Genomic DNA, 7,500 nt, shown 5'->3' with positions numbered 1-7,500 from the left:
CTGAAACACCAGCGGCCTTTGTTTGTCCGCTGGCCCGCTCGGCCTCTCCTGCGGTGAGACACGCGGCACCAGATCGATCGGAAACAGAGGGTTTTTCCAAGAGGACACACAGCCTGGGCCAGTCTCGGTGGGGTTCGGTGCCTGCCCGGCACACACTTCGAACTCGGTGCAAAAAATACTCTCACTGTATTACCAATGTCCGTCAATGAGTCCGCCGACTCTCGCCCAGAGTCGCGCTACTTTTACCGATCTTTTTGTGTCCCTTCGGTTTCTTCCCTGACATTTTTGCACCTCACCACACAATCTTTTCTAAGTGTCTCTGAAAATCGTGTTCCCGAAAATCTCCGGGCACGCCACCTCCATCTTCGCGCAAAACAAACCGTTTTGAGGTCGGCGGGAGTCGGCCCGGTCGTCCGTCCGGTCGTGTCGCACTGACGCCCGCCGCGGGGCCGCAAACTGCGGGGTCATAGAGACTTCCGGTGGTAAGTCGTTAACCGTGATCGGGACCGCCCGGACAAGAAATGCCATTTTCTGGCCGGCGGGAGACGGGCCGATAGGCCTGGCGGGAAAGGCGCGCCGCGGCCCCGCTGAAGGCCGCACATCGGACCTCCTCGACTTCCGCCGTCAAATCGTTAACCTGCGGCGGGCAAAAAAGAAGCGACGCCAGCTTTCGGACTTAGTGCAATTCTCGAATGTCGCGGCTGACTTGGCGGTACGAGCGTTCGGAAGTCCCGCCGGAATTGCGACGCTTCGAACGGTCGAGGCGGCCAATCTCGACCTCAGCGGCGGCACTGGCGCGATACACGTTTCTGCCGCCAGGGGGGGGGGGGGTGGGGGGGGGGGGGGGCAAGCCAGCCGGCCGGGGGCGCCCGGCGCCGATCCGGCGCTTACTCGACACGCTCGAGCATCCGAACCCGTCTTATCTACGGGACCGCCGTTGCCACTTGAACACCTTTCGCCGAGAGTATCCGGGCACCCCACCTACCCGCCGGAATCACGAACCACGAGGTAGAAGTCAGGAACCAACAGGAGAAGTCGTGAACTAAATGGCGAATTCATGAACCAAACGGAGAGAAGTCATGAACCGAGCGGTTTAGGGTCAGGGTGAGGGTTGTTAGGGTGAGGCCGTTAGGGTGAGGCCGTTGCTTCGAGCGGGAAGATGGGCAGCCCCGCCCCCCCCCCCCCCCCCCCCGTTGGGTGGAAGGAAACCTCTGCTGCGGGCCCGGCAACCATCCCGAACGGACCCGCTGGGTCCAAATGTCTGCCGCGGGCGGTCCTGCTGCGGTCGCGGGTTCGTTGGAAACCTCTCCTGCTGCTGGCATGGCCACCCTCCCCCCCCCCGCCCGACTGACGACCCTGCGGGCCCGGCGACCCGGTGTCCCGTTGCCGCGCGGGGAGTGATCCTCGGGGCCGTGCCGGGCGGGCCCAGCGACACGAAGAGAGTGGGGGGGGGGTCGGAGGGAGTGGCACTGGGGAGAGAGGGGTGGGGGAGAGAGTGCCCCCCCCCCATTAGGGGCGAGTTTATGCAGTCATCAGAGTTTATACCTAACCTCATGATGCTTTATTAGCCGGATAGGCTGTCTGACCTCGCCCCCAGTCCCTACTCCTTCCACTGGATTCTTCTTATACCCTCTTTTTCTTCGTGCCCCCCCCCCCCCCCCCCCCCCCCCCCCACGCAGGGAGGGTTCCAAGAGGGAGGAGGGAGGGAGGGAGTCCCGGGGCCGTGAGAGAGAGAGAGCCTCATTAGCTGCTAGGTTCACCTCATTAGCTGCTAGCTAACGCGTCAGACCTTTTACATTCTTTAGAGGATTGAAACCTCAGGGCCTTTAACCCCCGTTCACCGTTTACACTCAACGATCCTTCCGAACAAAACCCTTACACATCTGTCCGTCCAACTGACCCCCGAGATACCTAACACGCAGATTAACACGTCAGCGGTGATCGGCGTGTCATAGAGGAGTCACAAAGACGGGCAAAATAGAGTGGTTGAATAAAAAATACTCACTCAATTGGCCGTGATTTAACGTAGCACACAATGATGCCAAGCCCATGCAAAGTCCAGTGGCCCAAGCAAACAAATAAGATAGATCTGGCTCGGCGTTCCTCATCTCCACATCGTCACCCAGCACGCCGACGCCCAATAACAATTCCCCCGCAAATTGTGCACCTCGAGCGGCAGTACTTTAAACGGCGCCGTCTTCGGCGTGGACGGCATGAACCAAGTCGGCAAGCATCGTCACCCAGCACACAGACGTCCACTAACAATTCCTCCCCCCTGCAAATTGCGCGCCGCGAACGGCAGTACTTTCAAGTATGCCGCCTTCGGCGGGGACATCGTGAACCAAATCGGCAGGCAGGCGTCGTCAGCCGGTCGACCGACCCCCAGTTGCATTGCCCCAACGGCCATTGTGCACTTCGAACAGAACAGTGCTTTTAAAATATTCCGCCTGCCGCGTGTACATCATGAAACAAATGGAAAGGACGAACCGGGCGTGCAACCGATGCACGGAGAGTGACAGGTCGTCAAGCAAGTCCGTGGCAATCCGTCGGCCGACTCGGCCGCGGCCAGCAGAGGCGTTTTGGCCCGGGCGCGCCGAACTTTGCGCGCCCTCGGTATGCGTAACACTAGCACATGCCTTCAAAACTCACTACAAAATAACCCCAAAGTATGCCGCCTTCCCCGTGGGCCTTGTTACCAATATCTTGCCCTGCTTCCTGATGCCCTTATGGGGTCGGCTCTGTTCTTGCAGAACCCTCAGGTGGTGCAGAGTCTGGGCCATTTTATCAATATCTTGCCCTGATTCCTGATGCCCTTATGGGGTCGGCTCTGTTCTTGCAGAACCCTGAGGTGGTGCAGAGTCTGCGCCTTGTTATCAATATCTTGCCCTGCTTCCTGAAACCCTTATGGGGTTGGTTCTGTTACAAAACCCTCAGGTGGTGCAGAGTCTGGGCCACTTTATAAATAACTCTGCCTGCATTAGGGTCAGGGTCAGGGTTAGGGTTAGGGTTAGGGTTAGGGTTAGGGTTAGGGTTAGGGTTAGGGTTAGGGTTAGGGTTAGGGTTAGGGTTAGGGTTAGGGTTAGGGTTAGGGTTAGGGTTAGGGTTAGGGGTAGGGGTAGGGGTAGCGGTAGGGGTAGGGGTAGGGGTAGGGGTAGTTTGAACTACTGCCGCTCCAGGCGCGCACTGTGCGTGGGTAATTTTCAGTGGGCGTCGGTGTGCTGGGTGACGATGCCGCCCAGACTCTGCACCACCTGAGGGATCTGCAAGAACAGAGCCGAACCCGCAAGGGTATCGGGAAGCAGGGCAAGATATTGATAACAAGGCCCAGACTCTGCACCACCCGAGGGTTCTGCAAGAACAGAGCCGACCCCATAAGGGTATCAGGAAGCAGGGTGAGATAGTGACACCATTTGTAAAACCGGCAAATCCCACCCAGGAAACATTGCAAAAATTGGCCTCTAATGCTGGAACGTGGGTAAAGCCAAACAAACACGACACGTTTTAAAAGAACGTTACTAAAACAGCCTGGGATATGCCCATGACAAAGGATAGGCCGAACCTCACCAGAAAAAAAGAGAGGGAGACCACGGCAGAGCTGAGGGATAAACATGAGATGGTGATAAAACCAGCAGACGAGGGGAGCAGTAGGGTTACAAATTAATGTCAATATGGGGCCTGCTCCCACTGGGTAATAGACAAAAACATAGAACAGGGTGACAGGAGAGACTGGATAGCACAGAGGATAACCCGTGAGCGAAATAATGGGGTGTATGCAGTTCAATGTAAGGAGTGTACCTTACGGTACATAGGCGAAACAGGTAAAACAGCCTCAGCGGTGATCGACGTGTCAAAGAGGAGTCACAAAGACGGGCAAAATAAAGTGGTTGATTATAGACAATAGACAATAGACAATAGGTGCAGGAGTCGGCCATTCAGCCCTTCGAGCCAGCACCGCCATTCAATGCGATCATGGCTGATCACTCTCAATCAGTACCCCGTTCCTGCCTTCTCCCCATACCCCCTCACTCCGTTATCCTTAAGAGCTCTATCCAGCTCTCTCTTGAAAGCATCCAACGAACTGGCCTCCACTGCCTTCTGAGGCAGAGAATTCCACACCTTCACCACTCTCTGACTGAAAAGGTTCTTCCTCATCTCCGTTCTAAATGGCCTACCCCTTATTCTTAAACGGTGGCCCCTTGTTCTGGACTCCCCCAACATTGGGAACATGTTTCCTGCCTCTAATGTGTCCAATCCCCTAATTATCGTATATGTTTCAATAAGATCCCCCCTCATTCTTCTAAATACCAGTGTATACAAGCCCAATCGCTCCAGCCTTTCAACATACGACCGTCCCGCCATTCCGGGAATTAACCTAGTGAACCTACGCTGCACGCCCTCCATAGCAAGAATATCCTTCCTCAAATTTGGAGACCAAAACTGCACACAGTACTCCAGGTGCGGTCTCACCAGGGCCCGCTACAACTGTAGAAGGACCTCTTTGCTCCTATACTCAACTCCTCTGGTTACGAAGGCCAACATTCCATTGGCTTTCTTCACTGCCTGCTGTACCTGCATGCTTCCTTTCATTGACTGATGCACTAGGACATCCAGATCTCGTTGAACTCCCCCTCCTCCTAACTTGACACCATTCAGACAATAATCTGCCTTTCTACTCTTACTTCCAAAGTGAATAACCTCGCACTTATCTACATTAAACTGCATCTGCCATGTATCCGCCCACTCACACAACCTGTCCAAGTCATCCTGCAGCCTTATTGCATCTTCCTCACAATTCACACTACCCTCCAGCTTAGTATCATCTGCAAATTTGCTAATGGTACTTTTAATCCCTCCGTCTAAGTCATTAATGCATATCGTAAATAGCTGGGGTCCCAGCACCGAACCTTGCGGTACCCCACTGGTCACTGCCTGCCATTCCGAGAGGGACCCATTTATACCCACTCTTTGCTTTCCGTCTGTCAACCAATTTTCTATCCATGTCAGTACCCTACCCCCAATACCACGTGCCCTAATTTTGCCCACTAATCTCCTATGTGGGAGCTTGTCGAAGGCTTTCTGAAAGTCGAGGTACACCACGTCCACTGACTCTCCCCTGTCAATTTTCCTAGTTACATCCTCAAAACATTCCAGTAGATTTGTCAAGCATGATTTCCCCTTCGTAAATCCATGCTGACTCGCAATGATCCTGTTACTGCTATCCAAATGCTCAGCAATTTCGTCTTTTCTAATTGACTCCAGCATCTTCCCCACCACTGATGTCAGACTAACTGGTCTATAATTACCCGTTTTCTCTCTCCCTCCCTTCTTAAAAAGTGGGATAACATTTGCTATCCTCCAATCCACAGGAACTGATCCTGAATCTATATAGAACATTGAAAAATGATCTCCAATGCTTCCACTATTTCTAGAGCCACCTCCTTAGGTACCCTGGGATGCAGACCATCAGGCCCTGGGGATTTATCAGCCTTCAGTCCCATCAGTCTACCCAAAACCATTTCCTGCCTAATGTGGATTTCCTTCAGTTCCTCCATCACCCTAGGTTCTCCGGCCCCTAGAACATTTGGGAGATTGTGTGTATCTTCCTCAGTGAAGACAGACCCAAAGTAACGGTTTAACTCGTCTGCCATTTCTTTGTTCCCCATAATAAATTCCCCCGTTTCTGTCTTCAAGGGACCCACATTTGCCTTGACTATTTTTTCCCTCTTCACGTACCTAAAAAAACTTTTGCTATCCTCCTTTATATTATTGGCTAGTTTACCCTCGCACCTCATCTTTTCTCCCCGCATTGCCTCTTTAGTTAACTTTTGTTGCTCTTTAAAAGAGTCCCAATCCTCTGTCTTCCCACTCTTCTTTGCTATGTTATACCTCCTCTCCTTAATTTTTATGCTGTCCCTGACTTCCCTTGTCAGCCACAGGTGTCTCTTACTCCCCTTAGAGTCTTTCCACCTCTTTGGAATAAATTGATCCTGCAACCTCTGCATTATTCCCTGGAATACCTGCCATTGCTGTTCTACCGTCTTCCCTGCTAGGGCCTCCTTCCAGTCAATTTTGGCCAGCTCCCGCCTCATGCCTCTGTAATCCCCTTTGCTATACTGTAATACAGACACTTCCGATTTTCCCTTCTACCTTTCCATTTGCAGAGTAAAACTTATCGTGTTGTGATCACTGCCTCCTAACGGCTCTTTTACCTCTAGTCCCCTTATCAGATCAGGATCATTAAAAACACTCACTCTATTGGCCGTGATTTAACCTAGCACACAGTGTTGCAAAGCCCATGCAAAGTCCAGTGGGCCAAGCAAACAAATAAGATAGATCTGCTCGGCGTTCCACATCTCCACATCGTCACCCAGCACGCCGACGCCCATTAACAATTCCCCCGCAAATTGTGCACCTCGAGCGGCAGTACTTTAAACGGCGCCGTCTTCGGCGTGGACGGCATGAACCAAGTCGGCAAGCATCGTCACCTAGCACACAGACGTGCACTAACAATTCCTCCCCCCGCAAATTGCGCGCCGCGAACGGCGGTACTTTCAAGTATGCCGCCTTCGGCGGGGACATCGTGAACCAAATCGGCAGGCAGGCGTCGTCAGCCGGTCGACCGACCCCCAGCTGCATTTCCCCAACGGACATTGTGCACTTTCGTACAGAACAGTGCTTTTAAAATATTCCGCCTGCCGCGTGGACATCATGAACCAAATGAGCAGGCAGGCATCATATCATATCATATCATACACATACAGCCGGAAACAGGCCTTTTCGGCCCTCCAAGTCCGTGCCGCCCAGCGATCCCCGTACATTAACATTATCCTATACCCACTAGGGACAGTCAGCCCCCAGCACAACGACGCCCCCGCTAACAATTCCCCACGCACATGGTGCGCTCGAGCTGCAGCACTTTAAAGTACGCCGCCTTCGGCGGGGACATCGTGAACCAAAGGAGCAGGCAGCCATGGTCACCGCCAGCACAACGACGGCGCCGCTAACAATTCCCCGCGCACCTTGTGCGCTCGAGCTGCAGTACTTTAAAGTACGCCGCCTTCGGCGGGGACATCGTGAACCAAAGGAGCAGGCAGCCATGGTCACCGCCAGCACAACCACGGCGCCGCTAACAATTCCACGCGCACCTTGTGCGCTCGAGCTGCAGTACTTTAAAGTACGCCGCCTTCGGCGGGGACATCGTGAACCAAAGGAGCAGGCAGCCATGGTCACCGCCAGCACAAGCACGGCGCCGCTAACAATTCCCCGCGCACCTTGTGCGCTCGAGCTGCAGTACTTTAAAGTACGCCGCCTTCGGCGGGGACATCGTGAACCAAAGGAGCAGGCAGCCATGGTCACCGCCAGCACAACCACGGCGCCGCTAACAATTCCCCGCGCACCTTGTGCGCTCGAGCTGCAGTACTTTAAAGTACGCCGCCTTCGGCGGGGACATCGTGAACCAAAGGAGCAGGCAGCCATGGTCACCGCCAGCACAACCACGGC

This window comes from Rhinoraja longicauda, unplaced genomic scaffold, assembly GCF_053455715.1.
Source record: "Rhinoraja longicauda isolate Sanriku21f unplaced genomic scaffold, sRhiLon1.1 Scf000752, whole genome shotgun sequence".
NCBI classification, from domain to species: Eukaryota; Metazoa; Chordata; class Chondrichthyes; order Rajiformes; family Arhynchobatidae; genus Rhinoraja; species Rhinoraja longicauda.
Note: the sequence above shows the minus strand (reverse complement) of the source record.